The following is a 14,386-nucleotide window of genomic DNA, read 5'->3' on the forward strand; positions in this document are numbered from 1 at the left end:
ATTTGTTAGAACCATCGCTAGTTGTGCTCAGTTTTACAATTGGTCAAAACTCAAAACAGCCAAAGAACATCTGCCGTTTATTCTCAAAAAAGAAAAAAAAGAAAAAAGAAAAACAAGGCTGCCCAACTGTGAATCCGACTGAGCCAAAGCTTATTTAGCTCTGTACTTTTAAACCCACTTCCAGTTTTCCATGGAAACTTTCCACCAAGCTCTCAAAAACCGCTGCCATCACCGCCTCTCCTTCTCTCTTCATCCAAAGGTTTCTCCTTTCTCTATTTTTAACTCTCTTTTTTTTCTTCTTTCTTTCTTTATTTGATTAGCAATTTTGTTATTAAAAAAATTGATACACAGGTCTGGTGGCCGATTCAACCATGTTTGGAGAAGGGTTCTCCAAGCATTTGTACCAGAGGCAAGTAATTCTTTCTCTTTGGTTAATGTTCCTTTAAGGCTAAAATGCACTTTTGGTCTTGAAATTTGGTCTAAATTTGATTTTCCTTGCTAAAGTTTAAAAAAGTTGTAATTTTGTGTTATCAATTTTATCCTTCACTCCTTATTAGATAAATCATCAAGTCTTGTAACACAAATATTCTCACAACCTATAGTAATGTGATACAAATTTGATGTTACACCAGTTACAGCTTGACACCTTAACAAATTATGAAAAACTTTGTGACAAAAGAAAGGATGATACTATAGCTACTACACATTTTGCTGCATAAAATTTTACAAACTGATGTGTCTGAGTTTAAACACAAAAAAAATAAAATTCAAATTGTTGTTAATATGACACAAATCATATTCGTTGCCACGGCAGCTTGTTACTATTTTGTATTAAAATTGGTAGTAGCTTTAGCATTTTCCTACTATTTATGTTCTTAGCATTGTTTCTAGATAAACGAGTGATGCTATAGTTGCTACAAATTTTATTACACAGGCATTACAAACTAATGTGTCAACTTTTAAAACACAAAACAAAAAATTAATTAAGAAATTTATTTATTATATTATTAATTTAGCACCAATCACATTCATTACCACATTTATTTGTAAACTTCTGTAGTAAAATTTATAGTAGCTCTAGCATTTTCCATTGATAATTTATATACACGGTGAATAGAATGTTGACGCGGCACTTAAAAAACAGACTAGAAATTTATCTGGAAATTGACGATTTCAAGGATGGAATTGCAACTTTTTTAAATTTTAAGGATGAAAATTGAATTGGTGTCAAATTTTAGGATCCTTCATTTAATATCAAAAATCAAATCCAATCAGTGTTTTCTTAATCTCTGGGAGAAAAAATGTGCAGGGTTTTCCTCCTAGTGTGACTCCAGATTATGTTCCTTTTCAAGTCTGGGATTTACTACAGGTAAATATCACCACGCTAATATTTTCATAAGTACCATAAAATTTTGGAAAATTGTTGCTAACTATAGGTTCATGGCTTAATATTTCCTTTAGGGCCTTTCCACATATATTCGGATGATGCTTTCTACACAAGTAAGCTCTATGTTTCTCATTTATAACTTTTCAATTCATTTTTAGAAGCCCACTGATGATTGCTAGGAGTAGAATTTATTACTAAAATGTGGTGCTCGAATCACTACTAGGCTCTTCTTAGCGCAATTGGGGTTGGTGAGAAATCAGCGACTGTAATTGGCGCCACATTTCAGGTAAGCACAGACTCGTCTTTGCGTGTGTTAGTTTTACATCAATGTAGTTTGTATTTGCAATACTGTGTTAAGAACAGCTGACTCCAAACTGATTCAAACTTGGGAGTTGGCTTGTGAGTTGTTGAGTTTGCAATAAGTTGACATTTTGTTTTGAACATTAAAATTGTTGCAGTGGTTTCTGAGGGACCTAACTGGAATGCTTGGAGGTATCTTATTCACATTCTACCTGGTGTGTTCTATTCTTCCATCCTCATTATTACATATAAGATTTAGAGCATACTCTTATTCATAAACATAGCATGCATTGTTTAGATGGAAGAGGAAGTCCTTAGGAAATACTTGAATCCACATAATTTGATGAAAGAAAGAACATTTAGTAATAGTAGTTCCGAATGGTTTGTTGGTAACTTGATAAAGGGCTTCTGTTTATTCTTTAAGTAAAGATGGTGTAATAATGTTGAGTCCATTTCTAAAATTCTGTCTTCATATTCCCTCAGAAAACTATGCTTCTGTCTGACCCTCTATTCTTCAGGGCTCAAACCTGGACAGCAATGCCAAAATGTGGCGTTTGGTAGCAGATCTTATGAATGATCTTGGTATGTTCTCATCATTTTTGTTTCTTTACAGTTTGGAATTGGATCCTTCAACATCCCCTATAAAATTCCATGTATGTGTATTTTTCTTTTCTTTTTGATAAACCCTTGTATGTGCATATGCTCGAGAGAGAGAGAGAGCTAGGAGACGCATACTCCCCTTTGATCTGCGTGCTGACAAATCTCTTGTTATCTTCAGTTTGTTCTTTAGATCTGAAATGCTTGATATTTTTAACTTCCAGTGGACTCCTAAAATGTTGGTGTCCATTGATTTATTAATTCTAATTATAAAAGGAAGAACATAAAAGTCCTTTGTGGAATTTGTGTGTATGCATGACACTCTGATAGGATTTCTTTGATCTCTTGCTTACAATGAGTTGGGGTGGAGGGATTTGAACCCAGAGTCTCCCCATGGAGAGAATTACCCAATGTCACTGAACCAGAAGGCTCTTGGCCTTTCCTTAATCTCTTTTAACTATTGTGTATGTGAACAAGCTGAGGTAAATAGTGCATCTGTACATGCAATCTTAATGTTTTATGCATAATTATCTGGCAATGTTTGTGTATTGTTTTTCTTATATGTAATAATATATGTGCTATACTGATAATGCTATCCATAAGCTAACAATTACTAAGTGTCTATATTTACATACCAATTGTCTGTAGTGACTAATTTTATTATTTCACTGATGTTAACAGTAACATGTAATGTTGTATTACTCTTATTAAATGTCTAAAATTTTCACTGGTTTTGTAGTTCTTTTATACAGCATTACCAGATTTCCTTTGTAGGTTTTCCTACAAATAGTGTTTCCTTTGTTTAACCGTGTTATAATTTTTTTAAGTGTTATTTCTAAATGATATTGCTTTTGGCCACTATTAGCTGGTTGACCCTGTTGCCACTAATGTTGTGGAGAGTGGCTTCTAAATTCTGAAGAGCTTCATATTTATATTAGGTGAATGTTGTCACATATTCTTCCTCAAATAATTCAAGCCCTTGTACTGTATAAAAAATTCATAAGAGGATCACAAGATTGCTATTCAGTGTCCTATATTTCCCTTTCAGTTGAATGCTAGTACCAGTTATATCTGATTGTTATATAGTTTTTTGTGGTTTTGTTAGCTTTCGATTCTGTCTTCAAAGTTGAATTGACCAGAAAGGCTTTTTGTACTGTTTTCAGGGATGTTGATGGACCTTCTTTCCCCTTTGTTTCCTTCAGCTTTTGTGTTTATAGTTTGCTTGGGGAGCCTATCACGATCCTTCAGTAAGTACCTGTTTTCCTTAAATCATACAATCTGAAGACCTAGTAGATCCACTGAAAGCTGCTAGTTGATTGTTTATTTTTGTTTCTCCGGCTGTGGAATATAAAAATTATGTTTGTTATTGCTGTATATGTATTGCCGAAGATGATTTGATTGTTGATTTTAATGTAAACATCCTTTAAACTATTCAATCTGCCGAAAGACTTACAGCTTTTTTGAATTATGGGAATGCTTGTTAATGATTGTAATAATATCTATACCTTTGCATCCTCTTTAAAATGTTATATAAAATAAATAAAAGGAAAAAGATGTGGCAAGAGAGAAGTAGTCAGAATTACTGTTTTTTTTTTTTTTTTTTTTTTTTTTTTTTTTTTTTTTTTTAAAGGTACTACTACTGCTACTCTAACTACTAAATAACTGTGAAGACCTTTAATAAGCTAGTAAGACTGTTGGCATGTTTTTGTATGATGCTTTTAGGAAGGAAGTCAAGAGACAGTGGCAACAATGATTGGCATGGCTTTGGGCATGCTTCTTGCTCGCATTACAACGGGGCATGCTCTATCTATTTGGTTTTGTTTTCTGTCTCTCACCATGTTCCATATGTATGGTAAGTTCCACTTAATTGCTGCATGGAATCTTCTTTTTAACCGTGGCACCTAGCATGCGCCCTCCTTGAGCCCTTCTGATATTGGAATCTGTGGGACACAGCTGTGAGGAGTTAATGATAAGATTTTGAGATGTTTCATCACTTCCTTTCTTCGTTCCATCTTATATTTATTAACTTACTTTATTGAATTTTAATCTGACTTGTGGGTTTTATATTTAGCCTCATTCAGCAGTTCCTTTCTTTTTTTGCAGCAAACTACAAGGCTGTCCGGTGCCTTGCCTTGACTACATTAAATCCTGAGAGGAGCTCAATTGTTTTTCAGCATTTCATGAAGACTGGCCAAGGTAGGACCTTTGGTGGTTGTTTTCATAGGGCTGACCAAGCTTTTTGTATTTCCTGCCATTGCAACTTATTGTTAATTGGGTTCCTAAACAAATGTTATGAAGAACCAGCAATTATTAGACTGCTGTAACTTGGTCAGAATTCTAGCCACTCCTTGTCTTTGTAGGGCCAGAATTTCAACTGGTACCATTAACAAGTCAAAGCTCGGGTTTTCCAATCCCACACACCTTGCTCTTGAATTTTGATACACCTTGTTATTATGTTGATTTTATTTCCCCCTTTTTATGGTCTTGTTTGTTAACAAATCCATGCCCTATATCACAAGAGTACTGGTGCACCATCATTGCTTTTAATTTAAAGCAAACTCATAAATCAACAGGTTCAAAGCTGGGCTTTACAAGCCTACACACATTGCTCTTGAATATTATAAATTCACTGTGTTGTTATGGTGATTTTTATTTTTTTTGTTTTGTGTTGACAAAATCCATGTGCTATGTCACAAGAGTACAAGTGCAATATCATTTCTTTTAGTTTTAATACAAGCTCTCCATATTTTTTTTTCCTGATGCTTGATTTAAATTTCTTAAGGCCTTCATTTTCCAACCCAAAGTTTTGGGATTGAGGCTTTGTTATTGTAAGGCCTTCATCTTCTGTTTCAATGGGATTTTAACACCGACATCTGAATTCTTTTTCCAGTTCTCACCCGAAACAGTCTCTAAAATGGAACATTTGTTGCCCATATGGACCACTTCATCGAGCTCAAGGAGTGTTAAATCAATGCACATGCGAGTACGTTTAGGTGTGAGGGTATCTTCACTTAATCACCTGGAACTGTAAGTTTTAAAATTCACAAGTCTATGAAATTCACATTGAGGCTCCTTTAGACTCTGGGGTTCCTTTTCCATCTAGAACTATTTGTTGTTTAAAGAGCAGTGATGCTCTGATGGCAGTTGTGCAAAAACTTGTTTGGGAGGGCACCTCAATCATAAAATTACTGCTTTGCATATCTCAAAGCATTCCCCATTCAAGAAGACCATGGCTTTACTCAATATATATAATAAAAAAGCTATGAGCTAGCTCCTATAATCATTGCTCTCATAATTTCGTAATGTCATACAAAATTGACAAGTTGGGTAATATTTTTTAACAGGATGGACGTGTTGCATTCTGCCGGATCTCATTACAAGAAAGGTTGAGCTCTAATCAATACTTGTCCTATTTAACAAATTAATTTTTTATTATAATCTCTAGCTCATTATTTGTTCTTTGGTCTTTACAGCAAAGTACTTGCTAGTGGAGAAGAAGGGAATCATCAGTGCTATTCTGCACAAAGATTCGACATCTTAAGATGTCTTACAATCATTTTTTCACGCACTAGTTATGGCAAGTCTTACAGATAAAAATAAGTCTGCGCACTTGGAAAGCCAATCATGGATGGATAAACAGTATGAAGTTTTTATTCAAAAGGTACCTCTTTGATGTTTTTCCTTTCCTTGTGATAAGTTGCATATTTGCATTTTCACTGATCTGATAATGTGATGTGTTATGCCCATTTGGATGAAGAGAAAATACATCATGATATGGGGAGGCAATTGGAGTACTTAAAATACCATCCTTTTCTATAATAATAGAAATCCATCTCCACTAATGGCTGGGATATCCAATACACTACTAATCTTTCCAGGTCTGTTGGACCCCACCCATTGTGCTGGTGCATAAGATCAAGGGTTATAGTGTATTCTCCAAATGCTGGAGAGCATGCATGCTATTTTTCATTTAATGGAAACACTGAAGAAATTAAAAAGGAGCTGAACTCATGAAAATAATTTTACTGAGAATTCAGAAGCACAAAAAATGTGATATTATATTGACTTCCCTTCATTTTTTGTCTCCCAAATGACACACAAGTTTATTCTTTCTTTCATTATTTTGCAGCTAAGGTTTTCAGGTTGGAAAACAGAACGTCTTCTATAGCCTTCTATTATGTGGAAGGCAAATTGGATCTGTGGACCATTGGATGCAAAGATTGACTAGGTAATTTCTAGTCTATGGCATAAAAAAATGGTGATAAGAGGTGAAACTGGTACAACTTGCTATGACACGAGGCCATTGATTGGATCTTGGTGAATTAGAATAGAGAGAACAGTTAGTTGACAGAATCTTAATAGAAGAACATAACTACCGATGAAGGGTCTAGTGAGGTTCTGGCAGGCTAAGGATCTACCCCAAGCCTTTAGGCAAAAAGGGACCTTTTTTTTTTTTTACCATCACATTATTTTTCTCAAGAAGTTGCATACAACATAGATCTTACTTACCATTTTTTTAGACGAAGGTTTCAACACCTCTATTACATAAAGCTTTACTCAAAACTTTTGACTTTATATATAATTATAAATTATAGGTTATATCTCTCAAAAAAAAAAGATTATAAAGTATAAATGGATCATGAATTATGAATAAATATTAAGTTAAAAAAAGTTTTTTTTTTAATCTTAATCTTTATATTTCCTTATCTTTATTTTAACAAGTTAAGAGCATTCACATTTAGTATTATATAAGAGATTTGGGGTTAATTACTAGTAAAGTAATAGTGGTATTCACAGCTCTTTGTAGAAATTCGATGATACCACTTTATACATGAAAAAGAACTAATAAAGTACTAGTAAAGTTCTAGTAGTATTCACAGTTAGCTCAACTGGTAAAGTCTCTGATGGTTGAATCTCTGCCTACACCAAAAACAAATTGGTGTCTTGGTTTAATAATAAAGAAACTATATATTATCAGGAGTAAACGTCATATGTTGAACTTTCTCTCAAAACAATGTATCCACAAACATAGAGTTCTCATGTGCATGGTGATGTGATGTATTTCTATCAACATAATGAAAATTGATAATATGACAAAGGACAAAATCAAACATGACCATTCTACCCGATGACAAACCATAATCAATTATGCCAAATACGACAAAGAAGCAACGATAGAACAATTATTAGACTAGAGAAAATGTTAGGAGCCTTCTACTTTGACTGGTTGGCATTTTTTAGCGTGCGCATAACATCCTGGATTCAAATCCATTTCTTATTATAACTATCATTTTTTTTAAAATGCTAAGAGCCTTATTTGCATACTTCCCCTATTTTGTAGAAAACAAACCATAATCAAACATGACCATTCTACCTGATGACAAACCATAATCAATTATGCCAAATAAGACAAAGAAGCAATGACAGAACAATTATTAGACTAGAGAAAATGTTAGGAGCCTTCTACTTTGACTAGTTGGCATTTTTTGATGTGTTCATAATATCCAGGATTCAAATCCATTTCTTATTATAACTATCATTTTTTTTAAAATTCTAAGAGCCTTATTTGCATACTTCCCCTATTTTGTGGAAAACAATCAAAACATGATTAATTGCAATTATTTTATTTTATTCTGAATCTAATATCTTATCTAATATTAGTGGAATTTTATGTAGAGGCAATAGTAATAGGGCTATGAATGGATTGAATATTCAACTCAATTTAACACGCTCTACTAACTCTTTTATTTTTTGGTGGTAAAACTCCACTAACTCTTTCTTGTACAAATTTCAATTTTTTCATAATAGATCTGTTTTTACTTTGAGGATAGCTAGATTAAATCCTCTCCAGGTTTTTACCCGTTTGGTTTTCCTGTGTCATCAAATCTATGTGTTCTTTACTTTCCACATTATATTTGTTTTACACATATTGATTTAACCTAGATTTAATTAACAAACTTGTTAATCAACTTGGCTTAATATTAGGTTAAACATATTGTGTTAAGGGGTTTAAAAACTTACATCAAGAAAAAAAATGAGAATTACAAGAAACTAGGTTAAGAAAATATGAATGTCAAAAACAAATTCAAGAAATTGTGAGACTATAGCTTTAGAAAATAATTGCGATAAATAATATTAGGGGAAAGTGTGTGTCAAGAGTGAACAAAAAAGAATTCAAGAAAATGAGAAAAAACTTAGGCTATAGTTTTGGTTCAGATCTATATATGGTGGGAAAGATGGCCGTGTCTTTACTAAAGACGCTTCTTACTTTCTAGGAGCCATTAAATTGATTCTTAGAGTTTATGCTAGACTTTATTACCATTTTTATAATGTGAGTTACCGTCCCCTAGTTCTAGTTGATATCGTCTACCTTCTATTAGAATCCTTAATTATAAGAATAGTTAATTATTATCCTTATCAAGACTGTATAGCAATCTTTATCTATAATCTTCCATTAGAATCTTGAAAGGAATAGACAATTATCCTTATATATAATCTACAGTTTTAAATATAGAATAAATAAATAAATAAATAAATAATATAAAACTTTTTTTTATAACAACCTTTTTTTTGTGTTTTTGGTGCATTTTAGCACTTTTAATATGAATGCTTTAAAGGTGTTACATGTTTTACTACATAAAACTTACAAATTAATATGGTAATGAATGTGATTGGTGGCTTCAACTACTACATAAATAAATATTTAGATTGCCTCTTTATGATTGCTAACACATTAATTTGTAAATTCACAATAATAAAACTTGTAATACCCATAGCATTACTCTTCAATAGTGATTAATTGTTTGACAAAAAATGGAGCTTGGCCCTTTAGATTGCACATCAAAACTTCTAAGTATGTTACTGAAGAGCAAAAACAATATCACATTTTAAGACACAACAAAGGAATTTGATGCTCTTAATAAGTTTTCAATGACAATTTAACCTATTTCCTTTTCCTCTACAAGCCAATGGATGAGCCTCTTTTTAATGAAATCAGTTGCAGTTCATGAAATGCCTATTGTAGTCAAGCTCATGTTCAAATATGTCTTTTGAGCATTGTGGGCTCCAGTCACATCCACATCGGCAATATAAATAAGCCCTTGCTCACAAATAGACCTGTCCATTTTGCTAGCCTGCCAAGGCAGGTCTCAACCTAAATTCAAGCCCCATCGTGAAGGTCTGCACTTGGCCCAATAAATAGGACCAAATGTTGAAACCTAGGCCTTGTCCTAGCTACTCAATGGAGCACAGCCTAAGCCTCTTGTTATTCTTTCAAGGCTTATTGCATAACATGACTCTCAATTTGGAAGATGCAGTTTTCATAGTTTCATTTATAGAGAGAGAAAGAGAGAGAACTTCAAGGTTGCAACCTCGACTTAATCATTAGGGAAGCAACTTGAAATCGTGGGTTGAACCTACATTATCAATTGAAAAACACAACCTTTAACCACAATCCAAAAATAATGGGAAACTAATACTGCTCATATACCATGAGCATAACAAAAAATATATACAAACTAAATTAAATTTTTCTCATTTTTTTTTAACCAAACACAAGGAAAGTTATATCATTTTGCATCCTTCAACTTTTTTCTTCTATATCCTATCACTTTTTAATCATTAAAATTCTTTCTATCCTTCCTAGGTTTTTATCCTCCCACTTTTTTATTATCTAGCTCATTAAGCAACTTTGCTATTCTCTCTCTGGTAATGGAGCTGGTGTTAATTGAACTAGATCCACCTCCTCATCATTGCTAATCCAGCCATGGTAAGGTCGGCGTTGCCTTCGGGTTGGAAGACTATCTAGTAGTGGGGATTGGATCACATGTGAAGGTGACTGGGCAAGACTGTTCCTAAGAGTTTCAGCACCACCAGAACTATTAGATCTTGGGAGATAACACCCACCATCTGCAAAATAAGAGCATACATAACATGATTAAAGTAGCAATATGTGCTCATACAATTTATTTATGGATTAACAACACATATAAACCTTTTGGTTTAATGTGCTTGAATTTATATGTTGATTTTTGAAAAATGAAAAGCAACTGAGGAAATATTATTTCATAAGTTGTAAATTAATAAAAGTTGATTACGAGATTCATGTGCTGGTAGTGGGGATTGGATCACATGTGGAAGTGACTGGTAACGAGATGTAGAACCTGTTGCTAGTGGGAGATAATACCTACTATTTGCAAAGTAAGATCATACATAATGTCATTAAAGTAGCAAAGATGTTCTCATGCAATTTATTAATGGATTAACCACACAAAAACCTTTTGGTTAAATGTGCTTGAATTTATATTTTTATTGTTAAAAAAAGAATAGAAATCGAGGAAAATATTATTTCATTAGCTATAAATAAATAAAAGTTGATTACGAGATTCATGTGCTGGCAATGGGGATTGGATCACATGTAGAGGTGATGGGGCAAGATTGTTCCCAAGAGATTCAGTACCAACAGAGTTGACTGCTAGTGGGAGATAATGCATACCATCTGCAAATAAGAGCATACATAGCATGATTAAAGTAGCAGAGATCTTCTAATGCAATTTAGCTATGGATTACCCACACATATATTTTGGTTACATGTGCTTTAATTTATATGTTGATTGTTGAAAGAAGAAATGAGATTTGAGGAAAATATTATTTCATAAGCTGTAAACGAATTAAAGTTGATTAAGAGATTCGTGTTTAGTGTCTGGAGCCTTATTAGGCTGTGAGGCAGTATCCAACGACGGGTAAGTTTGAAACATAGCATCTGTGGCTCCTGAGTTGAAGCAAGTAGGTATGGACAGCCCAATAGCAGCATCTTCTCAATAATCTGCATCTCCCACTTCATGTTGAGAAGAATTGTCCTTCAAGAACAAGTGGGAAATGACATTAATAGTATTTTTATAAATTTAATTAGTAATAATGTGAAGGTTTACAGACAGCTTCATGAATACACTTTGTACAATTAATTGCTCCATTGTAAGGTATAAACCAGCAAGAACCAAATTGTGGCTAATCTTAAGATAACTTCCTTGTAGAAGTGCCAGCAAGCTCTAGCTCAAACTACCCTTCCTCTTTCCACAATATTGAGATGGCAGGTGAGATTTTGGGTTAAAGACACACTAAGAGCGTATATATATCACCAACCAATAAATTATTATCGCAGAAGCACAACTAATAAACCACAATGTTGTGGCAGGATAGGGATATCATTCCATTAGACAATTGATTGCCAGAGTATCAAGAGCAGAATTGAACATTAGTCTTCATTATGAAGCCTAACCACAACATCAGTCAATCTCCATGTTAAAATTTGCAGGAACTAAGGGGTGAATCATGTTATATCTCAAATTATGACAACTTTTTCATAACAGACTCACCAGCACCACTTAAAAATGTGTAGCTGTAATTTATTTGGGAAACAATTAACTAGGTGTTCCTATATTTTGATAGAATATATGAAATAATGAACATGGCTTGCCCAAGACATGGTGATGTAGTCCTAACTCCTCATTGAAGATTTATTGTTATACTCCGTTTGCATATATTGTTTCAAAAGGATAGATTCATTTCCCAAATGCATAGGCACATCTCACAGAATTGCAACCGCCTTTGGAATAAGAGTCAACAACAAAATTATTGTACATTTCTTTACTTACAAGTGAAATCAAGGAATATAATGAACTAATATTGATTAAAGGATTTCAGGACTCTAGAAATGCAATTGCTAAAAATCTTTTGGGGTAATTCAAATACTAACTGGCTTGATGGTCCACTCAATTAAATCACAAATGTGTCTTATGACTTTCTGCATTCCAGCAATCGTGCATTTTCCCTCTAAAGCAAAGGAAAAGAAAATAAAGCCAATTTTTCTCAATTAAGCATATACGTGTCGTCTCAATTAAAGGTGAATGACATTCATTCCCAAGCAAATTATGCCTCATTTAGTTCTCTGCTTTTCTTTGAACACATCAAGAATAAGTATATAATTTTGTTAGAATAATGAAAATAGTAACGATAAAACAAAATACATTTGTAAATGTCCTCTAATTTTTTTTTTTTTTTTTTGAGAAGATAAATGTCCGCTAATTTAAATTGCATGTAACAACAAAAGAAAGTAAAGCATATAAAGTTTATTAAAAAAGAAAAAGAAAAAGGTAAAGCAAATAAAAGGTTTTTTAAAAAATGAATAGTTATATAGCATAGCATAAAAATTCAATTTTTACCTCTTGTTTGGGACCAGTTGTCTTTTCAATGGGCGTTTCAAGGAGGAGAGAGTAAGAAGTGTCTTTAATGAAGACCCATCCTTCATTCCCACCATGTTTGAACAATTAGATACTATGGTGGGCATGGTGGTACAATCACTATTGGTGAAGCACTCGAAGCCACTGCCAAGACAGTCGAGGTAGAAGCCCATGGACCGGAGTTGTGACTGGTGACTGAAGCCTAGTCAGCCCCATGTTTAAATGCCATAGCAACAAGCAATGAGAAAAAGACAAAACTTGTTGATATTCTAGTGGTAATATATTTTAGGGTGAAAATATTAATTCACACTTATTTATATCTACTATTTCACACACACACGTTCATAATTAATACAGAAACATTCACATTTTAATGCAAAAATATATATATTTTAATGCAAATAAGTAACTAGATTTGAAATAGTGATTGTGTAAAAATCAAAATCCTTTATTTCCAAGTTTGAGAATTGAAACCCTTAATTAGTGAAAGATTAATTACCATGCTCGACTTTGGTATTTTATGAAAACTTTTGGGTACTCTTCTAATTGGTGTTAATTTTTTTTTTTAGAAACAATTGGTGTTAATAAATGACAAATTTGGGAGAGAAAATTAAAATTAATATCTTTTGGAGAATAAAAAACTGTTGGCAAGTATGTGTGTGTTGGTTTATATATATAGACGAAACTTACTTACAATATAATCTATGAAGCTCCTTATTTTACACACGTACAAATCATTATTTAATTGTCATCATTGTATACTACATACTATTTTACAACAAAGGAATTTGATGCTCTAGTAAGTTTACAATTGCAATTTAAGGTGTTTCCTTTTCCTCCACAGGCCCTTGGATGAGCGCCTTTGCAATGAAATTAGTTGCAGTCCACAAAACGCCAATTGCGGTCAAGCTCAAATTTAAATTTGTCTTTTGATGAGCACTATGGGCTCCAGTCACATCCACACATCTGCAACATAAATAAGCCATTGCTCACAAATAGACCTGTTCATTTAGCTAGTCTACCTGGGTTAAGGGCTGGTCTCAATCGTGTGAAGGCCTGCTTCTGGCCCAGTAGATAGGACCAAGTGTTGAAACCTAGGCCCTGTCCTTATAGCGTAATCAAGTGTTATTTTTTTTTCAAGGCTTATGGTCAAATCCAGGACTGGTATAACTCTTTGAACTTCAAATCTCTCCTTGACATTGGGCCATGGAATTGAACTCCTCCTCAACACTATGTTTCATCTTATGCAGATTCCAATTCGGAAAGGCGTTCGATTTCTATTCCATACCTCGCAAGGCCTTCTGGGTGAAGTAGCTTCTTGTGCTCCGATTGGCATTAAAATCAAACTGCTTTTGACGAAGATAAGGGGACTTATTAGGTGTTTCCTAACAGTTGAAATTAAAAGGTACAATCAAAAGCATCATAGCAGAGAGAAGAGCAATGACCAAACACAAGTGGCAGAGTCAATCTGGGCTAGCAAGGAGTTGTTGGAAGTGATTGAATCGGTGCCATATTGTGAACAGTTCATCCATTGCTTTGAAGAGATGATGCCACGTGGCTTAGGAGGCAGTTAGTGCTTTGGGATCAATTGCTCAATTATGAGCCTCTTCCAGAGTGTTCTTGTGGAGCTATAAAGACTCTTAAGTGCTTCACATGACAAAGTTTATGTCATGACTCAATGAGAACTTTGAGACTATTCGAAGTCAGATTCTCATGTTTGAGCCTCTCCCTTCAATTAGCAAGGTGTATGCTTTGGTCCTTCAAGAGGAATCACACAAGAATCTTGGACATGGAGGTTCTTTTTCACCACAACCTGATTCAGTTGCGACTTCTGTGGCAAAGAAGGCAATCTGCCCTATTTTTG

At 33.7% G+C, this 14,386-nt stretch overlaps 1 pseudogene; it reads left to right on the forward strand.

Moving 5' to 3' along the window:
- The first annotated feature begins 1,479 nt into the window (after positions 1-1,479).
- Positions 1,480-6,739, forward strand: LOC111986073 (protein root UVB sensitive 3-like; annotated as a pseudogene).
- The last annotated feature ends 7,647 nt before the right edge of the window (positions 6,740-14,386 follow it).

Source organism: Quercus suber, unplaced genomic scaffold, assembly GCF_002906115.3.
Source record: "Quercus suber isolate HL8 unplaced genomic scaffold, Cork oak 2.0 scaffold_1156, whole genome shotgun sequence".
Classification (NCBI taxonomy): domain Eukaryota; kingdom Viridiplantae; phylum Streptophyta; class Magnoliopsida; order Fagales; family Fagaceae; genus Quercus; species Quercus suber.